Source organism: Mustela putorius, unplaced genomic scaffold, assembly GCF_011764305.1.
Source record: "Mustela putorius furo isolate JIRA1106 unplaced genomic scaffold, ASM1176430v1.1 tig00003853_pilon_pilon_pilon, whole genome shotgun sequence".
In the NCBI taxonomy this organism is placed as follows: domain Eukaryota; kingdom Metazoa; phylum Chordata; class Mammalia; order Carnivora; family Mustelidae; genus Mustela; species Mustela putorius.
Window position 1 is genome coordinate 75426983 of NW_025422005.1, and position 16346 is coordinate 75443328.

The following is a 16346-nucleotide window of genomic DNA, read 5'->3' on the forward strand; positions in this document are numbered from 1 at the left end:
CATACCCTGTTTGAAGATCAAGTGGTTTGGCAGCTACAGAAACTGTCAGCTGTCAGATCTAAGGGAAAGGGCCTCTAGTAGGCCAATTTAAAGATTTCCTTTTGAGAGGAAAGAGCATTCAATAGGGAAAGAGAATGGAGATAGATATAGATATATAGATATATAGATATATATATATGATAGAAGCAAATTTGATGCCAAAATGATTTACTATACCCATTGTTAGACAAGGAAACAGAACACTGAAAGAAGAAAGTGAGTGAAGATCACCAGACACGTGACTAAAGGTGAGCTGGGTCAGTAGGTGACTAGTTTCCAATCCTATGGAGGAAAAAAAAAGTGTTTTTCAGAGTTTTATCAAGAATGCTAATTTCTTCCCAGGAGGAGGCTGTGAATTAGAGCATGCAAAAGGATTGGTCCCAGGCTAGATTTGGAACATTTTTTTTTTCTTTATAGAGTAATGCATCCTGGAGAGAGAGGAGTTGAGCCTGGCTATCGTCGTGCTGAGTAAGGAGGCTTTACTGGGGTCCTCTGAGTTCCTGGATGCTCTGGCTCTGTAGGAAAAAACTCTGTACAGGTGTCCCCTGCTCTCTTACCTTCCCCCACATCTTAGAGCAAATCTCTCCTGAAGCACTTTATAAGAACCCCTACCACATAACTTATGTTTGTACATCACTTTTAACATACTAGAGCATTTATTCTCCAGATGACTGGCAGTAGGTGGGGCAAATATTATCCTCAGGATATAAACATGGAAATGGAGTTTGTGTGGGGACTTGTGGCTTCTCTAAGCAAACCCAACAAGTTAGTGGCAGCTCTGATAACTGATGAAGCAGTTTTTTCTGCAGTATATTGCCTGGAACCTTTTCCCAGATGTGTTAGTTCATAAAAGGCTCTAAATATTGGAAAACATGCCTTAAATATGAGGTAAAATACATAGGCTTGCAACATGCTTAGTAAAATGCATGGCTGTCAGCAGGCCCCCAGACTTTTAAAAAGAAAAAGAAAAAAATGTATTTGAGTTTTTGTTTTGCCGTTGTTGATTTTATGGCTTTTAAAAAGTTAATTCATTTGGGGTTTTGTTTCTGTTTTTTGGTTTTTTTGTTTGTTTGTTTGTTTGTTTGTTTGGGGTTTTTTTTTGAGCACTTAATATTTGCTAAGTGTCATGCCAGGCACTGGGAATAAATCCAACAGTGAAAAGAGAAAAAAAAAAAAAAAAACCTTTTTGCTTGGAACATATATCCTAGCAGGGGGAATATAGATAATAAGCAAATGCAAGATAAAATGTCATGTGCTAAATGATATGAAGAAAAATAAAGTAGTGTAAAGGGCTAGAGAGTGGTTGGTGTGAGATTTGGATAACGTGGTCAGAGACAGGATCCCTGGCGTGGAAACTTGAAAAGACCTGAATATTATGCTCACCTGAGTCTGAGTTCAGTGCATTTGCTTTATTTGATTCAAGTCCTGGTATTTTAGAGCAATGTGGAAGAGACTTACAGAGTGTCTATTGATTTTTAACTTTATGTTATGCATATCCTTGAGCGTCTTTTCCAAATATACATCTACTCATATGCTTAACATTTTAACATGCCTTGAGATCATCTTTAGATACCCTCGAACTCATATGCCTGGTCTACTTCAGTCCTTTCTTTTTTCTAGTAAGAATTAAGACTGAGAAAGGCAAAGTAAAAATTGTCCACAGAGTCACAGCTGGTTGGTGGCTGAGTCAAAGATTCTGACAAAGTTTTCTGTTGCTTTTTCCACTAAAATCTGTACGTTGCTAGAGTGGTTTTTTGTTTTGTTTTGTTGTGGGGGGGGTATTGTTGTTGTTGTTGTTGTTGTTTTGAGAGGCAGAGGGGAAGCGAGAGATGCTGAGGGAGAGGAGAATCTTAAGCAGACCCCATGACCCGTGAGGAGCCCAACATGGGGCTTGATCTCACAACGCTGAGATCATGACCTGAGCCAAAATCAAGGGACGGATGCTTAACCAACTTGAGCCATGAAGCGGCCTTAGTTGCTAGTGTTAAATTTTCTAAAACAATTGTAGTCTATAAAATATCTGTATTTTTTTTTTGCAACGTTTTTATTTACACAGAGTAAAACCTATGTAGTAAAAAGCCTGTGTAGTGAAACAAGTAGTTTATGTGGCTCCTTTTCTTATTTCCTGACCAGTAACAATGTAAATAACAACCCAGGTATTCCAGACATCCTAGAAAGGAGGACTCAGGCTGGCAGCAAGGAAGAAAAAAGGAAGAAAAAAAAAAAGATCTTGGAATGGGAAGATTTCTTACAGATGAATCTTTGGCCCATTGTCACTTTAAAGAGCATAAAGGAAAAAGAAAGAGAAAAAAAAGAGCATAAAGGCACTGATAGGAAGACCTCTGCACCTACAGAGAGCAGAGGGGCTGCAGATGGGAATGGCCTTGTCCCAGTTTGAGCTGGGGCAGTGACTCCCTAGGATGAAACAACAGTCACCCCCCAATTACCACCTAGGGATTTCCTGTTGGGACATTTTATACAAAAACTTTGAAAATAAACTTGTCACTTTCAAAAATATAGTCATTGTATTAACTTATCTTCTCAGCCACACTTCCTTAACAGATGTCTCAACTTTTAGTACTACAAAGAAACCAAAAAAATGTTAATAGTAATCATCCATACTGTGAGATGAGTCCCTGATTTTCAAAATTACAGGCTGTTGTAGAAATTTCAATTTGCATACAAGATTTTATATCTGGCTTTAAAACCTCAGAAACCTAGCAAGTCCACTTCCTATAAATATTGATATTTATTGAATTTTTAGGCCGCTCTCTGCTGTGGCCCACTTAAAGACAAAGCCTACTTTTTTCAGTTAGGTTGCCCATTAATGTACTGACAGCTCTGATAGAAGAAACTTTAGCCTTTTTTCTCAATCAGTGAAAGGCCCTTTCCCCCATAGTCTCCATCCCCACCCCCATATTTGGGTATTTCTAGCCTACTTTTCCATCTGTGTGCCTTGTTACTATGGTGATGGGCACCATAGAAATAGAGAACAAAGCAGATGTAATGAGCATCTCCTACATGGTTTACAATGCTAAAAAGGGATCTGGGTTTTTCAGGCATGGCTTGATTTTTATTGGTGGCAGAACTGGACCAGCCCAACTTGGGGGGAATACCTGTGGTTACAAGCTGATTTAAGCTTCACTCTTCCCATTGTTGCACACTTCAGCAGACCCTTCTCTACCCATGAGTCATGAAAGTGAAGGAAGAGAAATGGGAGCCTGCAGAGGGAATGTAGTACAGAAGTTAGGGCCTCAGAGTCAACCCACTGCACAAGCATTTCTGCCAAAGAAGCATATTACATGAGAGGGAATCTTGGACCGGTTTTAAGGTTTACTAGTCATTATTGCTTGATTTTGCATTGTTCGACTGAATCTTCCAATAAAGATTTGCCAGTTTAGGTTTTCTTTTCTTCAAGGTACTTAGACCTTTTTCAAAATTAAATAACTATCTTGATTACTACTAACAGCTTGTAGTGTTAGCTCCCATCCATTGAATTTGTTTAAGATAAGCGGTTAAACTACTAATGTGCATTTATTGTATACTTTCTTTAGAATTACAGTGATATATTTTCTAGATATTGTAGAAATAAGTGTTTTCCATAAGATCTGGGAGAAGATGCCCATAGGTCTTTTGTTGTTGTTGTTGTTGTTTACATTTTTTAAAGTAATCTTTACACCTACTGTGGGGCTTGAACTTAGACCCCTGAGATCAAGGGTCACATGCTTTGCTGATTGGAGCCAGCCAGGTGCCCCCCGAAAGGTATTTTTTTATCCCTCCACATGCATGTTTATTCTTTCATATATTATATCTCCATGTATCATATTCTTGAGAGCTCCTAATGAATCATCCAAAGAGTAAACAAAATATTTCAGTTACTCCATGTTCTGGACAATTATTTTTATTTTTTATTTATTTTTTTAGAGAGCAAGGGAGATAATTTTTTTTTTTTAAGATTTTATTTGAGAGAGACAGGGAACACAGGCAAGGAAAGGAGCAGAAAGCAGAGGGAGAGGGACGAGCAGACACCCTGCTGAGCAGACACAGGGTTTGATATCAGGACCCTGAGATGATGACCTGAGCTGAAGTCAGAGGCTTAACTGATTGAGCCACCCAGGCGCCCCAAGAGTGAGAATCTTAAGCAGGCTCCTCACCTAGCACAGAGCCCAACATGGGGCTCAGTCTTACGACCCTGACATGACCTGAGCCAAAATCAGGAGTCAGATGCTTAACCGACTAAGCCACCCAGGCATGCCTGGAGAATTATTTTTTGGTTTATTGTTACTTTTTAGGTTTTGCTTTGCTTTTATCTATATATTTAAGGGACATGTACAGGGTAAAATAATTTAGCACAGTGTTTTAGATATAAAGTCCCCAAGCATGACACATTTTTGGAACTAAAGGAAGCTGAAGCTTCCAGGCATCTATTGCCCTGTGTCTTGAGAGCAATACCTTGAAATACCTTCCAATTGTAACTTCTTATTTCTTTGGCCATGTGGCTCCCTTCTTTTTACCTGATGAACCTACATTTTGCCAGTTTTGTTATCTGCTATAATGGCTTTCACACTGATGTGAAAATATACTTCGAGTCAATCCCACACTCAATGACTTCTTAAATACCTACACAGTGTACACCTCACCACCAATGGCAGCTTTCCCCCTTCATGGAATGAATGAAGACAAGCTGGGAGTGGGAGTTGGAACACTCAGTGCCAATTCTGGCTCAGTCTCCGCCTGGGGTGGGCTTAGAGGTACATTTTTAACCCTATCAGCAAGCATACAACCTCATTAGGAGGAGACACAAGGAAGATTTTAAGCCAAAGGTGACATCAGATTTTTTGGGAAGTAATACCAGCAGCTAAGGTAAGAGAGGTCATCTTGGGAGACCAAGTAGAGCAGTGGGGTGGAAGAGAGGAGACTAATACAAAAGAAACTTGAGAAAGAAGTGGTAAGGTTAAATTGTCCTATTTCCTTTCATCACAAGGATCCTGTGGCAATTACTTAATACAAACTATGCTCACCAAAGTTTCACTGGTTTGATTGTTGCTCCTAACTTGTGAATCATTATTCATAGAAGGAATAGAATAAGTTCCCTCTTGGTTACATATTGGGTCCCCCGCAAAGCCTCAAATTTCAGAGTACTGATGAATACACGTATTAATAGAACTTTTTTTTTTAAGATTCTATTTATCCTTAATAGAACTTTTAAGAAAATCATTGATTTTGCTGTAGACTGTTTCTCCCAAATTCATATGTTGAAACCTAATCCCCAAGGTGATAGTATTAAGAAGTAGGGCCTTTGGGAAGTGATGAGGTCATGGGGGAGAACCCTTAGAGAATCCAGAGACTGCCTATTCCTCCTACCGTGTGAGGGGATGTGGTGGAGAAGATATTTGTCTGTGAACCAAGAAGTTCTAATCAGACACTGAATCTTCCTGGCATCTTAACATTGGACTTCTCAGCCTCCAGAAGTGTGAGAACTTAGTTTCTTGATGAAGCCCCCCCCCCAATCTGTAGTAGTGTGTTATGGCAGCCCGAATGGATTAATACAGCTTCTAAGCATGGATATCCTGTGACTAGAAATGAGAAGAGACTTGGAGGAAGTAATATCTGTTCTGTGGCAAGAATAAGGACTCTCTGCACAGGAGAGGTCCGCTGACACCAGGTAATCACTCCACACAGGACAGCTCCTCATCTTCCAGAAGCCCTGAAAACTGTGGGCACATGGGGTATGTTCTGTAGCCAGAGGAGAACAGAGCCTGTCTTTGTGAGGAGTTTACTCCTTTGTGGGCAACTGTTCTCTGATCCCTCCTATGCCGTGGGAGTTTCCATTGCTTTTGATGGTATCATCAATGTGAAGGTAGAAAGTAGGCCAGGTAGAATTATTTCTATTTCTGCAATTAAGAAGCTGGCATTCTGACAGACTGTGTAGCTTGGCTAAAGTTAAGGCAGATGGTAGGCAGGATTCAAGTTCACTCTGCTCAGTCACTTTGCTCAGACTTCTGCTATGCTTATTACTGAATGAACGAGGACATGAACAACTGCATATTTCATCTTTTGTTGGTTCCACTAGGTAAGCTACTTTTTATCCTTCTCAAAGATCTCTTGGAAGATTATTCCCGTTCATGCCAGTGTTAGTTACGAGTTTACTAGTTGTGCAGGCTTAGGTAAATCAAGTCTGCTTCCATTGCTTCATCTGCAAAGATAACCCCATGGAGTTGTTGGACGCATTAAATCAGTTAATTGACGTAAAGGGTTGAGGAGAATATTTAACATAAGGTTACCTTGGGACGAGCACCAGCTTCCGAGATTCTTATAATAAACCGCACCTATTCAACTCCTTCAGCCTCACCTCAGCTACTTGGGGCCGAAGTATTCCCAAACTGGGCTTGTTTTTGTCTTACTTACCTAGGAGGGACTTGTAGGGCAAGTTCTACCTGATTCTTTGGATAATTTATAATTTGTCATTTCAGTTAACTAGACTTAAATGGGCTTTCTCCTGGTCATTTTTAAAGTACAGTCAAATTGCTTAATGCTGACAAATTAGACTTGTATAATTATGGATCAAATAAGCACACTATAGACAAATTAGGAGAAATTAGACCTGCCCCAGCACCAGGTCAGAAAAGCCTTTGAATTATTGTTTAGCCTGAAAGTTTTCTATCTTCCCATTCCCCAGAATTCAATTTTGAATTATTCAGCAGATGGACAAGTAAAAAAGAAAACCAAACCCCCCAAAACTATGGTTTCACATTTTGAATGGATATTTGGAGATAGGTAGATTTTTTTAACCTTGAAAAATCTTACATGCAAATTGACCATAGTGGGTACAGTACCTAAAGTCATGCAAGTTGAGACATTATAAAATTCTTTATATTTGTTAGAAGTCCTAGAATTCCTTTGTGGGGTTGTTGTTCATGAAGGTAACAGAAGCAATGACTTATTAATTTCCTTATTTTAAGTGGGTCTATGTGAGAGATGGATTCTTGTTTTTTCTCTCCAGGGAAGTCCTTAGAGAAGTTACACATGGTGAAATCTTATAAAAAAACTTACTTTTAAACAAAATGTTTCCTTTGCTAATGAGATTCTGCTTTGGTGCTTTGTTGTCAGTGTGCTGGGAATTTTGAAATATCCTCTGCGTATTTCTGTGATTTTAACCCAATAATCTTATTTGGATTTACCAGGTTTAGCAGCTGTTGTTTTCACTGACTATTGCTAAATTACATTAATGTCCAAAGTTGAAAAACTGTTTTTTCTACCTTGGCCAAAATTACATCAGGGTTTTGGTTTGGGGTTGTTTTTTTTTTTTTTTTTTTTTCTTAAGATTTTATTTATTTGACAGAGAGAGAGAGAGCACAAGCAGGCAGGGGTAACAGGAGAGGGAGAGAGAGAAGCAAACTCCCCACTAAGCAGGGAGCCCATGACTCTGGGCTCAATCCCAGGACCCTAGGATCATGACCTGAGCCGAAGGCAAGACACTTAACTGACTGAGCCACCCAAGTGCCCCAAGATTATTTAGAGTTTTATAAAATGTCAGCCTTTTCTCCAACCCTAGTAATTTTCCTTTTCTTGCAAGGAAACTTAATATTGCAATGGATGGCAAAGCTAGGCTGAACGTCTCTCCCAGGACACTAGTGCAGCTTATAGTGTGGTACAGAGAACAGTGTTTCCTTGATAAAAGCCATCTATCCTCTTTTCTACTGGGAGAAGGAGAGACCTCCATTCCACTGTAATTTAAGCAGTGTTTGGTGTGATATGATAAATATTTGAAGTTTAGTATTAACGATTATTCCTTTTGGCAAAGCAAACTGCAAAATTGAGAGGCCAAAGGCTTTGACAATGTCCTAGAAGAGCATAAACTTAGAATGACAACGACTTTGTTGGATAATTCTGTAGTTTTTTTGGAGGGAATCAGATGAATTTTGCCTTTCCATTTAATTATTTCATGTAACAGGATTCTTTTTAAATAGCTGACAACATATCTTGCTTCCTTTGCAATTTCTTTTTAGGGCTTCGTCAATTTGTTTTACTTGCAAGGCCATGGTTTTTCAAGTCTCAGAAGGAAAGATATGCTTTTCTATTCCTCCCAGAGTTAATTTTGTTCATTCTGAATCCCACCTGATCCCACCTGATCTATCACATTCCCATTTTCCCTGTTAAGGACTTAATGTTCCCTCCTACATTCCAGATCTAAAGCAGTAATTTTCCTTGGTTTCAAGTCATATGACCAAATATTCCTCATTTGCCAATAATGTGTATTAACAACATGCTCTATCAATTACAAACCTACTTTTACATGTCTAACTGCATTCAGTTCTGACAGACCTGTAAGGGAAAGAGGAAGGATGGCTGCAGTTAATTCCTATTTTATGGGTGGGCTTGTAAGTCCCTCAGACCCCAAATAATGGACAAAACAGAAGGGTGGGGACAAGAACTCAGGCCTTTTAACTCCACACCCAGTGTTATTTTTGCCTTGTCATACTGTGTCAACATACCCTGGTCTGTGCTATGAGACATTTCTCGTAAAAGGAATTATGTCAATATACTGTGTAAAACTGCGCCACCAAATTTAATGCTCTTATTTAGTTCTGTCCCTTCTAAGCATCTGTTATTGCTGTATATGTATGCTGAGAGAGGTTTCCTGCTTTCCAGGCTAAGGACATTGTTGTAAGTGAACAATTTAAGGGGTAAGGAACACAAAAAATAGCAACAAAAGAGATGTCCCAACGTGACATGACTAAGTGATAAGTTCAGTGAAAACAACGTAGGAGTTTAGACCTGAGCTGAGCCTTGCAGGATGACATAGAATTAGGAAAGATGGGGATGGGAAGAGGAACTGTCTAAGCAGAGGTGTGCAGGGAAGAATGGCTGCGATACTGAAATAATTGTGGATGAAATGATATATCCACGAGGACTCAAAATAATCCTGGGCATGGGTGTGATAGGAGTTGATAATTGCTGAAGCTGAGTGAAGGATACATTGGGGCTTCCTTAAACAATTTTTGATACTTTGTATGTGTTAAGAATTATGTTCCTAATAAAAAGTTCAAAATACAAAAATTGTACAGAAAGTGGGTAGGCTGGCCTACCTGGAATGAAGGGTTTGTTCAAAAGCATAGTGGGGAAGGCAGTTGGGTATCAGATTTGGTAGGAGAGGGTATTTGTGATTCTACCCCGTGGCATGTGGGTGAGTACTGATCGACACTAGACTTCGTTGACTGGACTTGAGTCTTAGCCTGAGGTCAAGGTGGAGTTGAAGTACAGCCTGCCATCCTCATCAGGGATGGAAGGATGGCCGCAGCCCACTTAAATCTGGGTCGGCCCCACTCCATCGCATCTGGTATATTCAGTTCTGAAAGGCACATTTAAAGGGGGCTTTTTACAAACCCAAGTTTCCATGGTGGGACCCCCCAGGGACAGAGGAATGTCTCACATCTTGTTGAGAATCTTGCTACAGGAACACTTCATTAACTTGAAGCTTGTCTACCTGGAAAGGACTTATTTTCCCTTCTGTCAAGTCCCTCTCCTACCCTTTTTCTCTCTCACTCTCCCCTCCTCTCTCGTGGGCCTAATAATGGATAGTTAAAAGGAAATAAAACCATTATTATGACTCTCTAGTAATTGAAGGTACGTGTGTGTGGTGGTGTCTAATCTCCTGAAAACAGATTTTTAACAGCAGACGGAGCTGTACACAGTGGCTCTGAACCATTTGGAAAGGCCGATGCTTTACTGTAGCTTCTGAAACAAAGTTCCTTCTTCCTTCCTGTTTATAATGTTTCTCTGCCGCTGAGAAGAAAAGAGGAAAGACATGTCAGCCATTTGGAGAGTTGGTAATATTAAGGAATTATTAATCATTTGGATATGATTCAGTGGGATGCTAAGCAGACAAGAGCCCACTGCTGTATTTTCAGGAACTTTTGTAAGCCAGCTGTTAAACACAACCATGAAACAATTGTAGAAACATAAGATATTAAAATGAACGTGACATTCAAACTCATCACTTCCTAATGATTTTACTATATTGTGCTATTATCCACGCCCCTAAGATTACTTAGGTCTCCTGTATCTGCATTGCACAAGTCCCATTTCACAGTGTCTACGCACTTCTTCTCAATCCCCCCTTCAGTGCTGTCATGTTAATAGCTTGAAAGGGGCTGTGGTGGGAATAGTTATGCCTTTCGAAGTGGCAAAGACTGTGAATCAGGCCTCTTCTTCCCCCGTGGAGAACGGATTGTTGAATACGTACCAGCACACTGGGTATGATTATGGTGTTCCAGTTGGATGTTTTAAAGACTCTCTACCTTTTAGAGATAACATTCGGAAATAGGATAAACTATGATCTCTAGAATTTGTTTCAAGTAATCCAGTGAGGGTGGATGTTTTGATTATTGTATCAGAGTGGGGGGCACATTGGCCTCCTTCTACCCTTCTCTTGACAGGTATGTATGTTTAACATTCTCCATAATAAAAAGTCAAAAACAACGATTAAGGAATGCTACAATGAAAATAGATAAGTTGCTTGTACCCAGTCGATAGTCTGGTACCCGTCGGTCCCTCGAACTTTGATGGCAACATTCCTTTGATAAATTATTATTCTCTAATTGTAGAACCCTATTTGTAACTGGTTCACTTAGATCACTGAGTTTAAATAGCTGTTTCTCATGAAATAAAATCAAGAAATCATGATGTGCTATTTGCCATACCCATGAGGACGGAGGAATCCAGGAGAACCCTCTGTAGGACACTGAAAAGCTCTCTTTTCATGGGGGGCGGAATGCATTTGTTGGATTGCAATCCTGTTTGCAGAACCAGTGGTACAAATAGGAGGAAATGAATCAAGTTATTGCTCAGAGGGCTACTTCAGATTACATGACAGCTGTGTACCCTGCAGATTTATTTTCAGTCTAGCTAGCTTGAGTCATTGCTCAAGAAAGGAGTGCTGTCAAGTGAATTGTCTTCTGTGCAGATGACGAGAGCCTTTCTAAACATTGCCTTGCTGATACACATGATGTGTTTAGAATTGTTGGCCTATAAATTCAATTAGACCCAAGCCAGTGGCTTCAGAAGCGTAGCATAAGTTACATACTGACCACATTTCACAAAGAATACACACAGTGTATTTCCTTGCACATACCTAGACATCAAATGGAAAATGTGTAACATAGCTTACATAGAATATATCTCTTTTCCCCTAAGTTTAAAGTCCTTTTCACTTCATTCTTTTTTTTTTTAATATTTTATTTATTTACTTGACAGAGAAACAGAGATCACAAGTAAGCAGAGAGGCAGGCAGACAGAGAGGGGAAAGCAGTCTCCCTGTGGAGCAGGGAGCCCGATGCGGGGCTCAATCCCAGGACCCTGAGATCATGACCGGAGTTGAAAGCAGAGGCCTAACCCTCTGAGCCACCCAGGTGCCCCTCTCACTTCATTCTTAATAAGAACTTAGATTATGCTATTAACTTCTTCTTGTCTTTGATTGTGTAATAATTCATACTAACTCAATCCAGTTGACCAGAAAAAAAATTACTATGAGTGAGGGAACACAAGTGGTCACTGTGATTGTCCTGTCAAATGGCTTGGTGAGGAAATTACTATGTTTTATAATGGGCATAGGGAAAGACAGTAAGAACCTTGAAGAGAAACTAGTCTAGAATATCTGTGTCATTATTTTAAGTTATGTGAGTCTCTGGTCTATGTGGAAAGACAGACCTAGACTGTTCTGTAGGTTTAACCACGGCGGGGGGTGGAGGGGTAGAATCACAGTGTCAAGCAATGAAAACAACAAATGTCACACTCAGGTAATCCGGGTCAGAATACCAAAAGGAAGCCTATACTGAAACAGGAATCAAGATCAGGAAACCAGAAGTGAGTGCAGCATGGGTAGGACAGAAACCATGACTCATCCTCCTAAGACAGAGCTGGACAGAGGGGTCACCTGGGGTACCTGAAACATTTTTAGACCTGGCTGCAATTTTCCCCATGTTAACTCCTTTGCATCCACAACCTGCAGTACCCTCTGGGGTCCCACCACGGCATAAGTCCTGAAAGAATTTCTTCAGGGTCTATAAATAGAAATCATGGTTCAAGATTAAGTTGAAGCTTGCAGATTGAGACATGAATGCTAAGGGAAAACACATGTTAAATTCTTCAAGTATAAGAATTGCGGGACTATGATTGATTCACTCCATGATAATTTACCAAGCCCCTGCTATCTGGCTAAGTGCTGACATACCTCAGTGCACCCTCCAGGTAAAAGCCCTGTGTTCTCGGAGCTTACTGCCTAGTGGGTGGATCTAGACAGTAGACTAAATAATTCTATAGTACATTAAATAGAGATAAATTAGAGAAAAGCAAAACAGGACATATTCTCCAGAATTAGATTTCCCCAAGGATACATTTTTCAACTCTATCAAAGCTAGCAAAGATTGATAGTTACAAAGGTATAAACCACACCACATCTGGAATTCCTTCGTGTTTCTATTAACTCTGTTGATAAACTAAATATACTCACTGTTTTTACCACCAGTAAGTTTAGAGCACAAATGAAAGGTAAAGTACCATGAGAGAGGTAGCAGCTTTTTTTTTTTTTAAACACTGAAGTAAAATGAAATATATACACTTACATATTTTGTGAGAGAGTTGGCAGTTCATGATCAGGAAGGCAATGGAGCCCTTACAATAAGGAGGCTTTGATTACTGTCAGGTGTCTTTGATTACTTCCAATCTTGTTTACCTCCAGCTGGACAGACAAGTAGAAGCCATTCAAAGCAAAGAGGGTGGGTGCATGCGTGTATTACAAAATACAGGTGTTATATATTAGTTCAGTTGATTGCCTTCCTAGAAATTTAGTCTCATCTTTAAATGGAAATATCTAGAAAGGAATGTATAAGTGAATTTTTTATAGGAGATGGACCAGACTACCTTAAGTTTTTATTTTAAATATTTTTTTCCAAGTTACCAAGCTTTTCAACCCAGTATTAGCCAGAGTCAGTGCCAAAAATGTGCAGTGTAACAAATTCATTTATGTATCCTCTTCTCCCTAGAGTGTACTACAGACTTAGGGTTTTAAAAACCACACTCAGCAGTCTCCTCCACAAATGTTCACAATTGACCCTTGGCCAAGACTAGGGTGGTCACTTGTCCTTGAGCCCTGGGAGTCCTGAACATCTAGTCTGCCACCAAGGCCTTCTGAGTAATACCTGAGTAACCCTAGAATCCATGTCCATAAGCTGTTTAGTACCTGCCTGAAGGTGCTTAAACGTGCTTCCTTTTATCCCCTCTCCTCTTCCCATCTAGGCACATCTTAGTTCAAACCTTCTTTCTTGTTTTACCTCTTCAACTATTGATCTGGTACTCTACCCACACTGTATATTTCCCCTTCTAATGAATCCCCCATGCTCCCACCAAAGCAGCAAATTCTAGATTTCTAAACTTAAAATTTGACACTCACCAGATCATGTCACCCCCTTGCATAAAACCCCTCATTGACTCCATGACATGGTGCCCATGTCTCTTTATGACCTGACCCCAAATGTCCTTTTGTCTTACCTTCCTCCGCTTTCCAACTGTCTTCACTCTTGAGACCAATATTCAGTCAAAGCTCATCTATGCCAGACCCCTTATAAAGGTCTGAAGCCTTAAGTAGGTTAATAAATTATCCTTGATTTAGAACGAAAGTGAAATTCATGGGCTTGCTTATTGGTCTTCTAGTGAATATTGGAATAATAACTAGCACTTTATGATTAAAGCCTTTTATCAGCCCAGCTTGATTCCTCTTTCCTGTCCCCATTTCTCCCACCAGCCAGTATTTGTCAGGTTTTCTCTCATAATACTAATAAATTCCTTCATCCCTGGTCATTTTCACTGACACTCCCCTGTTAAGTCTTTGCTGCTTAGTTACTGAATTACTGCAGTAGGATCCTACCTGGTTCCTTTGCTTTCATTCTGTCTCGCTTTCTTCTCCTGCCCCTGTACCTCCTGTGCTCCCCATCCCCAGGTTAGTCTTCCTGAAACATGGCTTGCATTCTGTTTTAGAATCTCTCATGGTTCTCTTCTGTGAGTCAAGTCAAGCCATACTCTTCATTCTGGAACCTTCATCCTAAAGGTCCTCACTAAGTCGCTTATTTGTGAAGTTATCTCCCTCTGACTGTGAATATTCTCTCCTCAGTGGGGCTTGCTGTCTATTGCTCTTAACTCCAGACCTCTCTGTTCTTGCTCTTCTACAACTTAAGTTCTTTCTCATCCAGCTCCTGCCTATCCCTGCAGGTTCAGATCCAATCACCCAGGCTGCTTTCTGTAGTCCCTCAGCCATAACTTTGTTGACCTTTATACATGGCAGCTTTGGATGGTAGCAAGAGCACAATGGTTGGTGTCAGTTATTGGATCAAGCTCAGGTTCACAAAATGTGGCTTAAGCAGCTTGTTCTTTCCTCTCTGAACTGGTATCCTTATCATATAGTCGAGCAAACAATTTAAATTATTGATGGGGGAAAACATGCTCCATAAACTTGAAAGCATCATGCAGATGCCTCATTGTTGTTTCAACTATATACCGTTTGTAATATATTTTGATATTGTTTGATATTGATAATGTATTTTCCTGTTGCCTAATCACTTAGTGTATATTTCCCATCCTCCTAACTTTTAAGCGTATTTTAAGGGTAAATGTAAGACGAAATACAAAAATGAAATGAATTCTCATTTACCATTATTCCTTCTTTTCTTATCCATCCCACACCTTGGCAAACATTTAATAAATTTTCCCATCAAGAGAATCCAATGAATAAAAGTGTGAAGTTTCAGGCACGGTAGGAAAGAATAGTATTTGATACAGGGAGAGAGAAAGAAACAGGAAGAAAATAAGGTGACTGGAAAGAAAGAACCCATCTAGGGAATTGGCCTGCCTCTTCTTTCTGACTTCTTTTGTGGGTCCATGGACAAGCTCAAGATTCAGCTCCTAGGCTGTCTCTGCAAATTTTTTGTACCCAAGCAGTAGGGCTGCCTCAATTTCCTAAGAGTAACAGTTCTAACACAGAGTAGGCTCTCAAATGTTTGTTGAATTCACTACCCATATAATTTTCCTACTGTCACACATCCATGTGCACACACAGTATGTTTCTGTGCACATGTGTACATACCAATGGATTTATCTATCCCTGCTTATAATTACTTACATTTCTCCTCTCTTTTCAATTTCCTTGGCATGAGTAGTAGGAGTGTGTCTGCCTCATCTGTAGGGTGCCACTGACACTCACATTTGCAATGTGTTTGTGCAATGATGGGAGTCCCTGATCACTTGATAAAGCCATAGGTACTTCCAGGAACTATTTATTTAAATCGCTAAGAAGTGTCCAAAAATACAGCATTTTAAGATTAAACTTATTCAAATCATACTTAAAATTAATAAGAATAAAGAAGAACCATCACCACGTAAGAGCTCATTTTTGCACGAGTATCTTCTGGCCCTTCTCCCACTGATAATATCCTGGAAACAAGAGAGAGGCTGGTGGAGTGGTGGAGTTTCTGATTCAGCTTAGTGTCCAGCTTCGAAGAAAGCTATCAGCTGGTAACTCTTATTGGATTACACTCTTCTTAGACTATAAGAATAACCATTAGGTACTCATAACTCTTCCAGTGCCTGTGCCACCAAGTCTCAGTACTCAGTTAAAAAACAATCAGACAGTAGAATACGGTTTCTCTTTTCAGGGAATTCCTCATTTGTGGAGGATAAGGGAATGCTAGGAGCCCCAGCAACACAATTAGGAGAATGGGATTTTCTCCATACCTTAGAAGCCAGGGGTACCTTGCTTTCTTCTCCTGCCCCTGTATCTCTTGTGCTCCCCACCCCAAATCATTAAGGATTTGTGATTGTTTTGTTTCAGAGTAGATTTAGTGGCATGGAAAATGCTCGCGTAAAACTGTGTTCTTGGCTCACCAGGCAGGCTGGGTGGCTGCTCCCATATCAGATGACCCAGCCTGGCTGCAGCACAATACATCTGCATAGAATAGCGGGGAAATTGCGGAACAACAAAGACTTATGCTTTTAAATTCCTCTTATTGCTGCTTTAATTAAATTGAAGTTTCCACAGGAAGGGACTTTCAAGCAAATTTTAACAGTGCCTCAGCTAATTCCAATGCATTCTTTCATTTTACTTGGCTTTCACAATGTGATCATACTTGGTTTCACTTCCTGTTGTGTCCACACAAGCCTGTTGTTGCTGGGAAATATTTAAATGAAGCATTTGTGAAAGAAGAATATGGTTTTGTCATGGATGAAAGCATTTGGGTTTGATTTTGATTTAGTTCATG

General features: G+C 39.9%; 1 protein-coding gene and 1 long non-coding RNA gene across 4 annotated transcripts in view; one reads left to right on the forward strand and one right to left on the reverse strand.

The window, feature by feature from the left end:
• Window positions 1-16346, forward strand: part of LRRC8B (leucine rich repeat containing 8 VRAC subunit B) — a 66572-nt gene that overhangs the window by 9968 nt on the left and 40258 nt on the right. The gene's annotated exons all lie outside the window — the stretch shown is intronic.
• On the reverse strand, window positions 7482-14785 carry LOC101671028. Of its 2 annotated transcripts, none has more exons than XR_199420.3 (3): window positions 13964-14785; window positions 12663-12910; window positions 7482-9825 (listed from the first exon to the last, which is right to left on the reverse strand). It is a non-coding gene; the product is annotated as an uncharacterized LOC101671028 (long non-coding RNA). The 2 variants fall into 2 exon arrangements; XR_001179417.2 differs by having other exon boundaries at window positions 12663-12778; window positions 13964-14769.